At 40.4% G+C, this 19,412-nt stretch overlaps 1 protein-coding gene across 5 annotated transcripts in view; it reads left to right on the top strand.

The window, feature by feature from the left end:
- The window catches only part of PHACTR3 (phosphatase and actin regulator 3), a 77,014-nt gene that overhangs the window by 49,153 nt on the left and 8,449 nt on the right, over positions 1-19,412 (top strand). The window lies entirely within an intron of this gene.

The raw sequence follows: 19,412 nt of genomic DNA, 5'->3' as shown, positions 1-19,412 counted from the left end.
TATCCATCTGTCATTTGCAACCACTATTTAATGTACAGCACTGCGTAATATGTTGGCACTATAAAAATCCTTTTTATTATTAATAATAATAAAAATAATAATAGGTAGGTATGTAGGGTAGTGAACTTTGGAAACTACACCTATAGAAGGGGAGGATAAGCTACTGATTTGGGCTGCTTTTTAACTCCACCTGTCCGAATTCACTTTAAAATGTCCCGACTATTAATCTATTGTTGGAATTTTTGCTATAACTACATCAAACCAGTCACTTTTTAATAATAAAAGAATTAATAAACTCTCCTGAAGAAAAAACCCAGCATGCCTTCATTTTTATTTCCATGTTTGCTGTCCCTTTTTTTCCTCTAGTCTTTTTAGCTAAATAACTTGCCACTTGTCTCTGATGCATTTCCAGCTATAGGGCGGCTACGTTTCTTTACTTTCTGCAGCCCCAGTATGGTCACCCCAATGTACAAGTACCCAGCCTACAGCTTGAAGAGCTAATGTTCTGTGCACAGCCAGCATCAGACACTTTTCTGCTCCTTCTACAAGAACCTTTCAATAATAATATTTTTAGGAACAAATCTCCCGAGCCAGCACAGTGTGATGTCAATGCATAATCGCTTAAAACCTTTTTGGGATGAGATCAAAGTGATTATACAGCAGTTCACCAATATCCAGGTTCCTGATAGCCCTTCCTTTTTTCTCCTTCATCACAACTTGGTCTTTCTAAAAACTTACAAAAAGTCAGTGAGACCTCTTGTTAATGCTGCCAGATCAGCATCCCTCTGTTCTGAGAAGAATCCTTTCCTGTATCACTCTGTCAGGTACATGAAATGATGAACATGGAGGATCTTAAAATTAATATCTGTGGCACTGGGGAACAGTTTAGGAACTTACTGTTTTTTGGAGAGTATAGATGCCACCTGGACCCCACACGATTTTCACTGTATGATGTGTTGTTTACTTTTTTTCTTTTTTAATACCTCAGTGGCCATAATCATCTTTATCCTTGGGTCCATGTGGGATACAAAGTGATTTATCTTGCCATATATTGGCCAGTCTAAATGGACTTGTTACTGTTTCCTGGCCATATGCCATGGTCTGTATTTACCAGGTATACAAGGTCATGATGGAAGGCCGCCTTCCGCGTGTCATTCGCAGCTGCTACTGTTTGCTACCCTTGTTTGTTTTGTTACCTCGTTTTCTCTTTATTCATTTTCTTAGTAAACCTTGATGTCGTGCCTATGTTTTGTTCCATGGTGTGAACTTCATATTGATCCCTGCTGTCTGTTTGCTCAATAACCTCTAATTGCACTTTTTTTTTTTTATTTATTTATTTTTTGCTTGTGTTTTAGTTGTGGGGTTTGTATGTACCTTTTTATATAATAACTAAATAAAGAATGTTTAGAAATATAAAAAGGAAACATTAAATATTTGGGTAAAACAACCTGTACAATATTTATTAGTGATGAGGAACTAGCCTTACCTATATCTGTCTGAATTACACCAATGTAATTCAGGAATACATTTTAACATGCTTTAAAAGTTTTCTATTTTTTAGTATTTTCAAATATTTTCATTCTTAAACAACATGAACTTTGGTTTTGCTTATATATCATTCATATTATATGTTGTAAGATTGCTGTGAACAAATGTAGTTTAGTAGAAGAATTCCGGGCTGTGGCCCATGTTAGATTCCTAGACCAGGGTGATGTGATAGTTGTAGTGGCTATTTGGTGTAATAATACTGTAACACAGAGGTAGGCAAACTCAGGCCTTTAAGTCCTATCCAGTATTCCAGTCCGGCCTAACGCCCCCCCAGTTATTTATTGTTGGGTCAGGCCTAATTGAATTGTCACGTTATCGCGAGTTCCCACACACTAAGCCAATTACTATGCCTAAAGAGCAGAAGCAACGCTCAGCTACCAGTCTCCGGAAGGTTGACCTCGAACGTCGTGTCTTCAACCCCGAATGGACTGACAAATTATTCTTGTTCAGTGCCCTGTGTTTAGTGTGCAACGACACCAACAGCACTGCAAGCGGTCGAATCTCAAGGGGTATTTCGATGCCAAGTACACGTACAGAGACTACACCGCAGATGAGCGGAAGACTGAGGCTGCTCACTTGTCATGTTTAGAAAAAAACTTTCCTTGCACACCTTGTTTCTTCTGGCCTAGTGTGCCTTCTTGACCTTCTGAAATGGCCTAGCAGTCCAAAAAGTTTGCCAACCCCTTCAGAAAAACAAACAAACTAAATTACCACGAATCTCTCTTACTATAATGATTGACTGAAAGCTTTTTTGCAGACATTGCAGTGCAGTTCTACTTTTGAGGATAATTTTTTCTTATATTTGACGGCTTTAATAGACTTGAATGGGAATGCTATACAAATGCATGCCAAGTGGTAAACCATTTTTTTATTTTTTAGCTCTCTTTAGGCTTCGAGGGAAAACGATATATTTCTGCTTTCTATACCCCTCCATTTCCTGTTTGGGATCACTGCATTGCTACAAAACCGCTCCTTCAAATGCCTGTTAGCTGCCTTTAAAATATTACTGGGCACCTGTTGAGCCATAACCAGCAAATCATCCATCTGTGTGAACAAACCAATCTGTTTTTCATCTCTGATGGTTATGGTTTATATCGCCAAGGCTAAATTGGAAACCTGAACTCTTCTGCTTGAAAGTGATTTATAATATGTAAAAATGGCACATCTAAATAAAAAGAAAAAATATAATGCACACATAACTTTATAATAATTAACAGTAATAGTGTAACACTGTAAGAATCTGTATCCTAATGAAATTTTAATATTTGGGTTTACTTTTACTATAAGCTTTTTTGTATAGTTTTTTTTTTTTTAGTGTGATGTGAAGTTGATATAATATATTGTGTGTAGTTTCATAAACTTGTATTTATTGTATTGTATACAGAGTTCTATAAATGCTAGAACGTGACCTATCAATTCAGCAGTTGATAAGCACTAGGACATGGCAGCGCATTCTGCGTTAATGGAAATTGTAATCACGTATAAGAATGCACGATACAGATTTTCTTTAGAATGTTCCAAGAGAACGGCGAGCACTGCAGAGTTGGCATGTGGTGATATTGTGATATTATCACGCAATGGCAAATAGTTTTACATTTCAAGGGTCAGATTTGAGTTTGCCTGCTCTTAATATTGACACCACTGCTTGTCCTGCTTCCCAATTATAACACTTGGATAAAAATTAGGCAGTTATATGATGGGATTTGGCCATTGCGATGCTGTTGCTGCACTATGCGTGTTTAACGGGTCTTCCACCAACGCTTTTGCTTTGTTGGTGAACTCCACCAGGCTCCCTCGCTATGGGGTGAGCCAAGCCTACATGAGACTAGCAACTCACATGTCTGCTCTCCTAATAAAAAAGCCACTGTGTTCTAAAACCATGTCAATTAGTGCTTTGTGTTCTTGGACTGCCCAAGGGGTTCATGTGCCTGTTAAGTTCATGAAGTTAGAAACTAAAATATTGCCTTTTGCATTTTACTAATGACAGGGGGATAAATTAAACTTTTAGATTATTATAATTACACAGTATTTATATAGCGCCATCATATTACGCAGCGCCGTACAAAGTCCAAAGTTGTGTCACTACCTGTCCTTCAAAGGGGCTCACAATCTAATGTCCCTACCATGGTCAAATGTCATTAATACAGTCTAAGGTCAATTTCTTTTTTTTGGGGGGGAAGACAATTAACCTCAATGCATGTTTTTGGGATGTGGGAGGAAACCCACACAAACATGGGGAGAACTTGCAAACTCCATGCAGATAGAGTCTTGGCTGAGATTCGAACCTGGGACCCAGTGCTGCAAAGGCTATCTCTTAGTGCTATCTCTGAGCCACCAAGCAAGTTCTATATCTAGTTATTATGGTGATGCAGAAGCCTCATAAAATCAAAAAAATGTCCCTCGTTTTATTTCTACCTTACAGTACCCTACCAGACACTGCAGCTCAAAGTTGAGGAACTCTAGTAATGGTAGCAGTGCTATCAATCCAGGAAGCAGTGGGCAGTTCTAGGTGGGACTGACATGCTACAGGCTTGTTCAGCATTGATAATTTGGAACCCCCTGCAACATTGATTCCATTTTGGTAGACTCCGCCATGGTCAATATGAGAGCGGCAACTCTGCTCTGAATTCATGAGCATTGCAGCATTATAAAAGTATAAGAAAGCTGCATGAGGTGCCAGGCTGAACAATCAGATTTTGCAGGGGGATTAAGAGAAAATTATAAATCTGAGCAAACTTATATTTTAATGCTTCAGCAAATATTTGTTTAAACTGAGTGGCAATAATTCTACTTTAACAAAAGTCTGACTATCGGCACTCTGAGGTACCATTAGAGAGATTTATCTCGCTTTTTATTCTGCTAACAACAGACAGGAACTGAGAGCTCTTTAGTTTCAAGTGATATTGATGAAACTAAACAAAGAAGAGCACAAATACCTAGATTAATGTAACCCTTAAAAGAGTATAAAAAGGATAGAACTTATCCACGCTCCCAGTTTCCACTTGACCCTTGTGCAGATTTATTTTGGGAGAACCCAGAAACTGAGCTGAACTTCTTTTATAGAACTGTCTGCTGCGTTCTCTAATAACAGATTGGTGATTCAGGAACTGTGCCCCGCTTAGGTTTGTAGCTTTGACTGGTAAAAGAATCTTTCAAGGCTCTACCAAATTATTGGTAATAGGACAGAATAACAAGGTCACCATGGGTGTTCGTTTTTTTTTTTTTTTTTTTCGAATTACATTTTATTAATTTTTTAGAGGAAAAGGTTACAGGTATACAGGTAATAACAACAATAAAACAACAACAATGAGGTACCAGTAAGAAAAATAGGAGGTAGCCCATACATAAAAAAGCATACAACAAGCATTGTAAAACAGTGAGTGTACAGTACCATCATATGAATTATGTCTGTTAATGTTTACAAACGAATATAAGAGGAAGAGGACGGTGAGAAACTGAGGATGGGTCGGGTTCATATTCCAATGAGGTGGTGGCACCATAATTACTACTTTTACACAGGGGCCACCCCCTACCAAATAATCCAGGGTAAGTAGAAACATAGTGCTTCCATGGAGCCCAAATGGTTTCAAACTTGTCCAGCCGGTCATACAGCCTAGCTGTAAGCTGTTCCATGAGTTGAATATCTTGAATACAGTTAAAAAGAGCAGACCGTGTAGGGGGGAGTCAGATTTGTAGTACCTGGGGATAAGGCATCTGGCGGCTGTCAGAATATGGGCCAATAAATCGGGGGTCTGCAAAGCCTTTAGGCCAGATACAGCCTAGACGGTAGTTCGTTAAGGCCTAACGGCCTCTGGCCGATCCGGCCTAATGCCGGCCGGCAACCCGCCTCTCTGGACCCGGCCATATCTGCCAGGGGGAGTTAGGAACTACCAAAGCCGGAGCTCCGGAGCCGCCTTCTTGCTTTTGCTCCCCTATTTACGGTGGCTGGCATTGATACTTCCGTCACCGCGGTAAGCAGGGAAAGCTCCCTAAAGGGAAATCCCTCTCCTCTGCAATGCATACAGAGGAGAGGGATTTCACTTCAGGGGGCACTCCCTGCTAATGGCCGGAGCCATTAGGACAGCACTAAGTCCGGCCTAGTGTTCTCTGGCCCACCCCTGAAATGGCCTAGTGGCCATAAAAGTATGCCGACCCCTGAATTAAATGTTTATAGAGTTTGGCTAGCTCCCAGATCGGGGGCCCCAGTAAATGGGTTAGTACATTCATAGAAATTGGTTTTTCAAACATCTCCACCAACAAGTCATTGACCATTCTCCAATAGCCACAGGTGTTTAAAACACATAGGGTCTATATATTTATTATTATCACATCTTTATATAGCGCCAACATATAACACAGCGCTTTACAGTCCATGGACAAGCTGCTCTTTCTCGTTGTCATAGTCCAAGGCCAATTTTGGGAAAGCCAATTAACCTGCTAGTAAAGATTAGAGACGTAGGAAGAATCCAGCACAAACACACGAAGAACATACTGACTTCATAAACAGACATTTTCCTTTTTTCTTTGTATTCTACAGGGATACCGTGACAATTTTTAAGTAATGTCCTGCTCATGTATCATCAATAGCTGCAAAATCTTTTGAGATTAAGTACCAGATAAAATATGGTACCCAACACGAATTGCAGAACTAAAGCGATTTTTTTTTTTTTTTGGGGGGGGTTTATAAAGGACGTGCTTCAATTTGACTAAGCTTTGTAACCTTCGTGCATACACACAAAATCTTTTTCCATTTTCATGTATAAGGCAGAGACTGGGGCAAAGCAACCAGCAATTTTAAACATAATATTAGCCAGCGTGTTGTGACTGTTTCCTGCAGAATAAGCTCTCAGATCTGTTGAATGTAACCTGGCACGGTGCATTGTGTACAATATGCATCATAATTTGTATAAACTGGCCACTGCTTACTTTGGAATATATTGAGCCTCCCAGCATTAGAAGCTTTTTAGAAAGCAGAGATTTTTTATATTTCTTATACTGCTGCTGAATTTCTAATGACACAGTGTTTTGTTCCTGGTGCTGCAGCATCCTATACCAGCCTGGAGATCTATGTGGATGCGCTAACCAGGGACTCGTACAGGGAGGGGACTGAGAAAATGAGGGAAGCCCCGGACCTCTCATACTGCTGCATAGGATATATATATATCCTGCCTGACAACAGTATTCCCGATTCCTGCTGGGGACAGGAGACTCCAATACTTAACCAATCGCAGGAATACGCTCATAATGATTTCATTAACAGTTTGCCTGCTGGAAACGTGTGCAAAATTACTCTGAGCCCTTTTCCAAAGGATTTCTGTTTGCATTGTTTCCATAAAACCATTCAGCCATAAACTGACCATTCTTGTGTTTGTGTATTGTCACACAGGTATGTTATCTCCGACTGAATTTTTCATGTGTACGATAAGAAAAAGTGTGTTTTAACCCTTATATATGTGAGGTATATTGGAGTTTTCCACATCATGTGGGCTATCCATTTTAGCGCCATTCAGTTTCTTTAGCACCCCTATGAAAGGCAACAAAGCTCCAAAATGCATGCATTGCAGTGCACCATAATGCATTCTATTGTGTTATATGCATGCCATGTATATCAATATGTGACAAAATGTGTGTTCACGCAGTGCAAATGATTAGAGAAGTGTGAATCCAGAATGAGGAATATGCCATTATTTTGTGAATTACCTTTTTAATTTTACATATTGTGGAGAAGAGTGACTATATTTATCAAGGATGTGGAGATGTTTAATAATTGCTGGAGGGGAACAATCTTTTGTGACTGTTTCTAGTGATAGTAGAAAAACAAGAGCTGTTTAATGAAGGAGGCAGGATGAGTGAGAGGCACCCTGCTGCGTCCTCCCCATATCAAAGGACTGCTGTACAAACATTAGATTTTTACCCAGGACAATCCTAACAAACGGCATCAAGCGGCCTAAATCTGGGGTCTGTAGAAGGCTTTGCTTTTACTCTGTTTGTGGTGACCAGGGCAGGAAGTTAGGATATCTCATAAATAAGGGCACAAAAAACAATACAATGGTTATTGGTCCTTCCATATACAGTGAGGGAAAGAAGTGTGATCCCCTGCTGATTTTGTACGTTTGCCCTCTGACAAAGAAATGACCAGTCTAAAATTGTAATGGTAGGTTTAATGTAGCTGTGAGAGACAGAATAACAACAGGTCCTCTCCAAGTCAGTAAGGTTTCCAGGCTGATGTTTGGCAACACGAAACTTCAGCTCCCTCCAAAGTTTTTCTATGGGATTAAGGTCTGGAGACTGACTAGACCACTTCAGGACCTTCATGTGCTGTTCTTGAGCCACTCCTTTGTTGTCTTGGCCGTGTGTTTTGGGTCATTGCCATGCTGGAATACCCATCCACGACCCATTTTCAATGCCCTGGCTGAGGGGAGGAGGTGCTCACCCAAGACTTGACGATACATGGCCCCCCGTCCATTGTCCCTTCAAACACCCCAAAGCATAATTTGTTCATCTCCATGTTTGACGGTGGGGATGGTGTTCTTGGGGTCATAGGTAGCATTCCTCCTCCTCCAAGCATGGCAAGTTGAGTTGAAGCCAAAGAGCTCAATTTTGGTCTCATCTGACCACAACACCTTCACTCAGTTCTCCTCTAGATCATTCAGATTTTTATTGGCAAACTGCAGATGGGCCTGTACATGTGCTGTCTTGAGCAGGGGGGCCTTGCGGGCTCTGCAAGATTTCAGGCCTCAACAGCGCAGTGTGTTACCAATTGTTTTATTGGTGACTATGGTCCCAGCTCCTCTGAGATCATTGACAAGTTTCCCTGCGTAGTTTCGGGCTGCTTTTTCACCGTTCTCATGATCATTTCAACTCCACGAGGGGAGATCTTGCATGGAGCCCCAGACCGAGGGAGATTGACAATTATTTTGTGTTTCTTCCATTTGCGAATTATCGCACCAACTGTTGTCACCTTCTCACCAAGCTGCTTGGCGATAGTCTTTTAGCCCAGTCCAGCCTTGTGTAGGTCTACAATCTTGTCCCTGACATCCTTGGACTGCTCTTTGGTCTTGGCCATGGTGGCTAGTTTGGAATCTGATGGATTGCTTCTGTGGACAGGTGTCTTTTATACAGGTACTGTAACAAGCTTGGATTAGGAGCAATTCCCTACAGAGGGTCCGCCTAATCTCAGCTCGTTACCTGCATACAGGGAAGACACCGGGGAGCCTGAAATCTTGCTGGTTGATAGGGGATCAAATACTTATTTCACTCATTACAATGCACATCAAGCTCTGATTTTTGAGCACTGGGTTTTTGAGGGTTCTTTTGTTATACAATAAACCTCCCATTACAATTATAGACTGGTCATTTCTTTGTCAGAGGGCAAATGTACAAAATCAGCAGGGGATCAAATACTTCTTTCCCTCACTGTACGTTACAAAAAAAAAAAAAAGTGCACTCCTTTTAAAGTACACACATCATGTTTCATTTTGGGGAGTTCTCATCTCTTTTCTCATGACCCCACAGTAGTTCTACAAGCCTAGAACCTGAAGTGAATATGTTTATTTAAGCTTGTACGCATGTAATACAAGTGCCACCTACTCACATCAGAGACAGAAGGAGCAGACACCCATAATCACAGCTCTTGTGACACAAATTCTCTTTTTCTACTCTGGGATTCTTTTATTAGTTACTTACCAATAGTTAATTACGAAAGAACCTAATTAATTTCTGCGTCATTTTGCGCAACGTGTAAGTATTTTACGTAAAGACGGGGTGGCTTTTCCATTGATGGGTAGAACTTGTGAAAATTAAAGCCTTCTTCTGTTTCCATCCATAACCCACCACCAGATTGTCTTTCAGAATACTATCTTTCTTTATACACATTTTCTCATCATTTATTTTATTTTTTTTATCTCAAATGCAAAACCTGATAATAGGGCTCATTTAAAAACCATTAATAATATTACACCATGAAGCAAAGTGACACTGAGTGTTTGTGATTTCTGTTCGACTACTTAATTAGCACTTAAAGCACAACTCTGGGTGTATTTTTATTTTGCATTTTGCACGTTATTGTATGTACACTGCAGTTTTAGGATGGTCACAAGACATTCTGGATCCCTCCTTTGGTGGTAATGATGAACAATAAAGACGATCTGGGTCATTCCTTGGTTCCTCCGATAGGGCTGTTGGGTAATCTTTAAGCACGGTGCACAGATGACAACACGTGAGGGCCATTTTGCCCAGGGGGTACTATAAGCCTGATGTGATGACACAAACCCAGGAACCGCCAGAGCTCACAGGAAGTGGGTTGGATGATATTTGTTGTCACGTGCCAACTCAGAAGATGCGCAATGCTGGTCTGCAGAATGGCGAGTCTGGGTGGGACCAAGCTAGGGCGAGGATATATATTGATGGATAAGCTGTATTTTTATCTTTGACACTACTGGCTGGATTTTATGGTAGTACAGCTGTATGGGTGCCTATAATTCTCAATTGTCTGATTTAACTTGAGATACAAAAATTCACTCCAGTTATTTAGGGCTTTTTAAATGTATTTGCATGCAAGTAGCACAAGTTCATGGATCTGTCCTGGTACTGATGATGGCCATCTCCATCCCTTTTAAAGCAGAACAAAACTGAAAAAAAGCTCACCTTAACTTCCGCAGATCCCCCTGGAGCTTTCCTGGATTGGGTCCCGCACCGTCTAGTGATCTGCCATCATCTCGGCATTGAGAAAATGCCGTACGCCGCCATCTTCTTTTCTTCTGGTTTTTGCCTTTGCCACCCGATCTCACACTGCGCAGTCATGAGATGGGGTGACCTATCCTGCTGTAAATGGCTACACGTGTGCGAGAATGGCATTTTCCTTCCCTTTTGAAGAAAAAGCTCCTTCTGCACATGCCCGGGATTGGCTTTGTACAAAAGTAACAACCAGAAGCCTCCTGAAATGCGTGACGTCCCAAAAGACTGCCACTCTTCCTTCATCGCTGTGGAGATAAAGATACCCATTTTTTTAAACTCCCCACCCAAAAAAAAAAAAGATACTTTTTACCTTACATGAAAGGGGTTTTCTAGCCTCTTATGTAACGTAAAAATGTTGGTGATAGGTGTGCTTTAAGGCCAGTTTTGGCACATCTGCCTCAATGGCAAATGATGTAACCTTGGGGATGCTAGATAGAATTGTCCGCACCTAGGGTCTGTATTGGGGTCTTACTGTGGGGGTAAACAGGTTGTATTGAACTACATTTGTCCTTCAACTTCATCTGCATTGTATCATTTCATGTTGAACACTTTCACAAATCTATTTAAAAGCAACGGTGGGTGTTATATTTACAGAAAGGCTCAATTACAATAAAAGCTGTATTCCCACTATTGTATGTGGCAGGAAATCGTGAAGGTAAAGCCGCCTCTGAATATGCTTTCGTTTGCCTGAACACACGATGTACAAGGCCAGCTCGGAGAGCATCTTCCTGCATTTGCTGTGTTTGTAAACATAATGTACAGCCAGTGGTTTGCTAAAGAATGGGAAGTCTTTGTGCTTGTTTAGTGTGTCCCTCTGGAGCGCTTTACTGTTCTTCACTGTTTGGTTGCGTCGCTCAGTTCTGTCTGAATATCAAGCAGCTGTCTAAGAAAGCAGAGCCAGCCGTCCATAATTAAGTGTTGATTTGTATTGAAGTCTGTAGTCCTATGAATCCAGTACATGCAGCCTCCCGACCCTGGAGGATTAATTGGAGGCAATGTGAATTGTTAGCTTACTGCAGGTACGCCTGGGCTGCACAGCTTGTTTTTTTTTCTAAACTCTCTCTGCTTGTGGTAAAGAATTCACGTCATATTGAGACAAATGAATTAAATTTTTGCACAGCAAAGGATTAAAACCTGTCAATTTTTATTGCTGCATTAGAGAGATTTTTCCTTATATGGTTTTTTCCCCACCATTTCGGGAAAAAAACTTTTGCAAAATTGATTTGACAAAATTGTTCTTTATAGTAGTCACACCACATGTTTATTTTTAAGATCACATCAATTGCAGTTAGCAGTGGTAGATATAGCAAACAGTAGGCCCCTGTACAGAAGTCCCTTCTTCCCTCTTGGTGGCCACTTGTGGCTGAGGAGTAGATGGAGCTCTCATGCAGTGGCAAACTATTCCAGAAACACACCACCTGCAGCAAATGCCTACACAAGCTTTACTTAATACCAGAAAAAGCCCAGTTATTACCGCTTGTTACCACACTTGGGTGCCTATTGCTAACCACCTGGCATCCAGGAGAGCCTAGCAGATCCGGTTGTACAGCAAAGAGCAAGATACATCTGTCAGGCACCTATGGAAGAGGGAATAGTAAGATTTATGTGCATACAATGTAAGCCGGAGTTCTGTGATAATTGTTTCTCCCTTTTTTTCTTTTCATAATTGCAATTATCTAGTCATCAGTCTCAAGTTCAATTCTCTTGTCTCCTTTTATAGCATTAGTTTGCCAAAGTCTGAAATTTTACAGTGCAAACATAAGATGTTAGAAATAGTAGCGTAGTTTTATTTTTCTGTATAACCCGATGTCTCTTCTAACATATTACCTATTGATCCTGCCAGTAGGTGTTCTCCACTTTTTAAGGTGACAGCTGTACTTGTTCTGCAGTAAAATTACACAGCAGCATTGTCATCCTGTGTGCAGGTGGACACGTAAACAGAATAAGTCCAACTCCAGCTAACACTTTTTAATCTTTTGATGAAAAGGTATAAATTCTATACATAAAAGCTGATTTTACGTATATGACACAGAGCAGAAATCAAATGCAATCTGCCACTTCCTTCCTTACCAAGCGCCTGAGCTCTCACACTGCAGAATGTGTTCTTCCATCTGTAGACTTGCTTTATGTGACATGGATCGTACACCTAAATGATAATGGATCCCCATAGTAATGTTTAGCACGTGTAATGTTATAATGAGGAGACCTAGCACACAGATCACTCGCACTATCATTGTGTGGGTGACCATAAATGCACCTGATTCTGAAGGAAACAAGTTTTCCACAAATGGATTTGTCATTACTGGTATAAATTTAGCCCTGCAACTTGTGATGGGTATATTTAGCAGTGAAAACGACTATTTTTATTCTCCATTTCCATGAATAGTTGAGAAACACACAATGATAAAAATCATTCGATTTTCTCTCAAACACAACAATATGTTCTCCACCAAGGACAAGAAAACAAGAAAAAGCCATAAAACATATTTGAATGCAGAATTTTAATCAAACGAGTCAGTGGTAGATCATATAATGTAGCATCAGCCATATGTGGTGGCTGTAATTTGACTGTTTTGTTCTAGAACAATCAATTGTTGCAGTTCACTGATATTAGTAAGTCCATTGAAGAAAAACATTCCAGGTTTCTTTGTCTTCTAATTTTATCACCAAAATGTTCCACACCTAATAATGTAATGAATGTGTGATATATGTTGTAACCTCCACATATTAAAATAACTGAGTTGCAATAATTACAAGTGCATTCTATGAAGCGCTGTCCTGCCGAGTATCCAGGTTTTACCTAAATCCAGACTCTAATTTAGGAAATTTAAAGGTTTGGTAGCAAATCTCAATGTGGATCAGATGGAAGCTGCTCTGTTCTGATTCCCAGGCCACATACTAGTTACAGGGTGGTAAAAATTAAGTGTCAGAGAATAAAGTCATAGGTCTTGCAACAATATTCTGTACCAAGTTTTCTTTAAATAAACGATTGGATAATGTCCAAGAAATATTCTTGAAGTTTATAAAGGTCACTTTCATTAAAGGAAACATACACATCAGTCCCATGACAGTATTACTTGGTAACATGAACAAATAATATGGTAATGTCTTCATATCCGATCTAAAGTTTTAGACAGATACAGCCAAATTTGTGAACCTTTTTATCACTGGTATTCCAGAGATAGAAAAATGCATGTAGGTGGCAAACTCTTTAAATAGAACTCCATGAAATGATTAACTATACCAATTTTAAAGGGCCCACATAAGAGGAATTTTTGTCATAAGAGGCCAGCCCCGTCTTGGATTCCTCAGCAAAATTCCCCTGTCATAATCCCAGATTCCATGCCTGTCGTTTTGGTAGGTTTGGGAGTTCCTGTCTGTGAGGATACCCACCTTTCCGCTGACCCTGCACAGATTCCAGCCTGCTGTACCGCAGTCTAAGTAGCAGTAGGCCAACTGGCTGGTTATTTAATCCTTTATAAAAGCTTTAATAGAAAGACCCAGCACCATTCATAACAACTGCTGCATTTCTAAACTTGTCTGTCATCGATTACCACACCATAGACAGGAATGTAATGTAGTTTGCATTAGGGTAGTTATTTCTGAGAGGCAGAATTCCTTACCAGGGATTCAGCTTAACTATTTTAAATATTTAATGTACAAGGAAAACCATCCAAGAAACATTTACAAAAACTGTGTTAGGAAACCAAGTAAACACCTAAACTCAGAAATTTCACCTACAAGACACTTACTTACATTTACTAGACAACCCTCTTATGTAAAGAAAAATTCACCTTTTTTTAAAATAAAAAAGGGTGCAGCACCGCCCCCTAATTCTCGATAGCCTAGGCGATTGAGAATAAATTGGAGCGCAAAACCTGAGCATCTCAGGAGCCTTCCCGCTCAGACAGAAAAATTTGCTCATCTCACGCATGCGCAGTGAGATTGGCAATTTTTTTTATCATCCTACATGACCCGATCTCGTGCCTGGGTCGAGTGACGTAGTAAGAAGAACCAGGAAGAAGAGCAGAAGATGGCAGCGCCCAGAGGGCTGGCTCCAGGACAAATGTCGGGACGACATGGGACCTAATGCAGGACACCCCTGGAACGAGCGGACTTCCCTGCAGGATTAAAGGTAAGTGTTTGTTTGTTTGTTTTTTTTGCTGTTCAGTTTAGTTACTTTTTAAGCCAAAAGGGTTTGAATGTGACAACTTAAAGTCCTCCTGCTCTTTAGTATGAGGTCATAGTTTGGATGATTTGACTCATTGAATTCACCATTGTATTAGGGTGGCATGATTAGGTGACATCAGGCAGAAAGCCCCCCACTCAAGACAAAATAATCAGCAAAGTGTCATCAACCTTTACCCCACACTGAGTGATGATTTTGCTACAGCCTTTAGGTGCAAAATGTTATAATCCTCTGTAAATATAAATCATTTGCCTGAAGTGCTGGGGAGTCAATTTATCCATTACCACCCACATTTGCAAACATTGTAATGAAACTTACCAAGGTGCAGACAGGTACAGGATAGTAAATGGCCTGTAGCCATGTTATGCTATTAGAAATTCTGCATTACTTGAATTTGGTGATTTCTTAACCTATCAGCTTGTGGAATGCCCTATGCCCTATCCAACAAGTGTACCATATCCTGCATACTGTTTATTTGGGTGAAAGTACATCTCTCTGTTCATCTTTCCATACATCTTTCCATTTTCCCCAAAAAATCTTTTTGCAACCTCCGCTTATAGTATAAAATTAGATTTCTAAGCTGCTCTGAACTTGCTACAAGTCTACAGTAACGACTAATCACAAAGGTGGCACTACAAGTCCTAGCTAACTTTTCCATGGCAAATGAGGACAGCAGCTGAGGTGTGACGGGTTAAGTTCACAGAGTCAGATCAGAGAATAAAAAGTGTTTATGTCATGGCCCCGCTCTGCAACCGGGGACGGTGCTGCTTAGGCCTTTTTAGCACTAAAAGTCACAGCTAGCACAAGCAATACATTTTCATCAACTTGGTGACTTCTTCCCCGCCACAGTTTGGGGTATGTCAGACCTTGCTATCATTACCATGGTGTGTAGATCCTGAAACTTCTCTCCAATAGAAAGCCAGAAATTTGTCAGATGGTTACCTTTCAGCACCTACCAGAAACATAGATCCGTTTATTACCCTAACACAGCATCTTCTTCCAGTTCCCCTTTTCATACATTCCAGACATGTCTAAGAAAACACTTACTGCTGCATGGCACACAGACATCTTCCATGATTCCCTGACACAGATCTTGGTGTGTGAGGTTCCCATGGTAACCTGATAGATTGCAATCCGCTCAACGGGGACATCCATGGTAATCCAAGCTGCACCTAATATCACAGATCCTACCCGGGGTAATTGTACCCAAATCACCAGGAATCTGATGGCTACATTATCTTGTCTTGTATTCGGAGACTGTAATATCCACTGTTCAAAAATATTCACACAAGGTAAACATGCAAACTATACATATCCATGAGAACCAATTACAAATCATTGTGATCTAAGCCTCAATGAGTCTTCTTACCAAATCCAATGCAAGGAGTAAATGATAGCCCCAAAGTGCAGCTACCCCTATCGGCCCTATCTTCATTACCTCTATGTCGCACACAATGTCTATAGCCCTGTACAAGCTGCAACCTGTAGCTAACACAGGATTACTGAGTGGGTGAGCAAATTCAAAAGTGCATGAGTACCTGTTGATCACACTGTCCCAAATCTTCTTTTCTTCACTTTTTGTGTACTGATCTCAAAGCAAATCTTTGTAGACTACAGAACACAAACCATGTTGGCTATGACAGGGTTAAGTGATTGCTGTGCAAATCAGGAAAGCATCCTGGGGTGACAGCAACGCTCCTCCATGGGTACATGCAGTCAGTGTTGTCACCCTAGGACAGGAGGTGTCTTACTGGCAGAACATGAAAAATAATGTAAGGACTGTTTTGTTTCAGTACATTCAATTGATTTGTTTTGGTTTTGAATCGCTTTAAGGTGAACCTGTTGTGTTGCCTGCAGATTTGTCTCAATGAGGCTGGAGCCTTGTACTCAGGAGATCGCTTTAATCTGCCTGTAAGAACTGAATAATGTAACAGATGTTAGGACAGATGTGAGCAGACTGCTAGGAGTACCAGAAGTAAATGCTACAAGTGTCCTTCCAGTTACTTGTTGCAGCACAGCCTGAGGGCTTCTTATTGGGTTTGTAGGCACCTCACCTTGTGATTTGAGTGATGGTAAATACTGGATTTTTATTTCAAGAGCTATCCGTATCATTGGGTTTGAGATAAATGATTTTATGTATGTAATAAATGACAATACACATCCCCTCCCCCAATGCATAAACTTACACGGTTTCAAGTGCAGTCACGACTCTGTAATCCCCACATTTCCACTCACTGAAAGCTCTGCAAAATGCTCGCCTGTATAGAATCTTCAGTTTCCAGCAAGCAAAAGAATACCGGTTCTGGCTGAGATCTTTTGGGCTGTATTAAAGCTAAAATACATTTACATACATACATACATACATACATACATACATACATACATACATACATACAGTGCATTGGGCAGCTAAGCAGTCTTTCTTACTTGAAATTATGACAATTTAACACAACCATCATTTGTAAACAGTGATTTTGTTCTGGGAAAAGGCTGATCAGAACAAGCTATGTGCAAAACACTGCTTGTGTGTAACTGAGATTAGGTTGAAGTCTCCCATTTAAAAAAAATGTTTTGCAGTAATTTTAGGTGCACCTGCCTACAAAGTCCTATAAATTCATATTAATCCTGCATACCCCCCAACTTTAAAACTTGAGATTAAAGAAGCCATGAGGTACACTATGTAGAAATAAAATGCATTAAATAAAGGAAGACAGAAAGAGCAGCAGCTGGGACAGAATGTAGGGCCAGGTAAGTGTTTTCCACTTACCACCTATGTTTACCCCCCCCCCTACTGGTCACTAATGTTCCTACACCATAGGGACTAAGCAAAGTCCGTTGGACAGCTGATCCCTTGGTCCACCCTGCAGCCAAGCACAGAGCAAGTCTTGTTTCTCTTGGCTTCAGGAAAAAGCCTGGATATGTTTTTTTATGTTTAGGCTTTTATTCCTGAAAACACTAAGGTTTTACTACACTATTGTTTAGAACTGCATACAAGGCCTCATTTATACCCAAATAAAGCAGAAAAGCAACATACTGGATAGTGGTAAGGTAAACACTCCTAGGATAGGAAGTCCAGACACTTGGTAGCATTCAGATAATGCTGTCTATGGGCTTTATAAAAGGGGTTCAGGGCCACCATGGCTTGTAATGCATTTTGGGCATGTATGTTTCAGATTAAAGTATATTAAAAAAAAAAGGCTTTGATATCAGTCTACATCCAATTCTGCTGTAAATTATATTGGTATTGGCACCCTAGAAAATATGTGGATGGCTTAACTCCTAGCTGCAGGGACAAATTTGGATATGTTAAAGTCCTATATCACCTTAGTTTCATCATACTGCAAAACGCCCCTCATCTGGATTAGGGTTCTATGGACACAAAGATAACCCTAGGGCCAGTGAACTGCTCCCATTTCTGGCTCGTCGTCTTTTCATGTAAGAGGTGTATTTGTCCGTGGATTATGTGGGCTCTATTTAATTCAAACACACCAGATGTAACAGACACTTGAGTCCCTGTCCTTCAATAAGTGTTCAGATTAGGAATTCTAGAACTAGTTAGATAAGTAAAACAATTTGAAACCAAGAAAGCCAAGCAACTAGGAATTTTACAGTCAGAAATCGCAGGATTTATGTCCATCTTATGACGTCATGTCCCAGCTACAACACATTTATGAAATTGGTCAAGAAATGCTAAAAATCAAAGCTCAGCATAATATTATTATACATGCTTTATATAGCGCCAACATATTACGCAGCGCTGTACATTAAATGGGGGTTGCAAATGACGGATGAATACAGACAGTGACACAGGAGGTGAGCATACTGACACTATGACAAAAAAACATGGGGGAAAATCCTGCACCTTTTTTTATTTATTTTTGTACTGACAAAATAATTTTGCTGCTATTTAATAAGTGTATCTTTATTACATTCTGCGGATGTCTGCAGATGTCTGTTATTTGGCTGGGGCAGCACATGATACTGCTGGATATGAGCATACAAGTGCAGTGTGTTCTCCCCAGCCGCTTTTAGCTGGGTGCACCGCCCGGCTGTTTTTGTGTGGTTACAATACAGAGCTTACCACCCTGCTTAAAGACATTTCTGGATTGAACACTTGTCAGAATGTCTGTTTAAACATATGTTTAAGCGGTTTAAAATGTTTATTCAGGAACCTGTGAATGCTTATTTTCTATATTTGAGTCTAGTGGTGTCACTTGTGAAATGACAAACGTGCAAAAATTGAATTATAAGATGTAAATTGTACATTTTATGCTTTTATACTTTCTCATTACTCAAAGAGCATTTATTTGATGAAGTTTATGGTCATGCTTGCAATAGTGGCTCCTCTGAATATAAAGCTATATTTTTCCTTTCACCTCTTAGCTTTATAAATAAATGAAACTGATCTGCACTCACATCTCTTTAGGCTCAGACCCCCTTGCTTCTCCATGTCCCTGATAAACTGACAAAAGATTGGAGTTTGTTTTTAGGCTGTTATTTATTATTGCAAACTTGTTGATACAATACTGCGGGGAGTGAGGATACATTTCTGTGAAAAAAGCCATTTTCAATTGCTAAGAAAATGATCAAAAGCCATCATTATATATTTTTTTCAGAGCAGTCGGCAACAATTTCAGCAAATGTGTTAAATATAGTGATAAACGAAGGTGCGGAGAGACGTGAAGACACTTTGTGCTGTGCAATACTCGGGGATGTACAGTACAGGGGAGGGAGGGGGGTGAATAGTAGGGGGGAGTGAATAGTAGGGGAAAGCCTCATTTATTATGTGCACAACAGCCTGCTGATTGGTTGAGCAGTGTGGGTGGGTGGGGCCAGGGAGTTGTATAGAAGACTTGCCTGATGGAGTGCTGGGAAGCCTTCAGTACCAGGGGAATCCGATAGAGAATCTCTGTGTGTTCTGAGCAATTCGCTGCACAGC

This window comes from Pyxicephalus adspersus, chromosome 6 (genome assembly GCF_032062135.1).
Source record: "Pyxicephalus adspersus chromosome 6, UCB_Pads_2.0, whole genome shotgun sequence".
Lineage (NCBI taxonomy): Eukaryota > Metazoa > Chordata > Amphibia > Anura > Pyxicephalidae > Pyxicephalus > Pyxicephalus adspersus.
The sequence above is the reverse complement of the archived record's forward strand: the minus strand, read 5'-3'. Positions and strand labels throughout refer to the sequence as shown.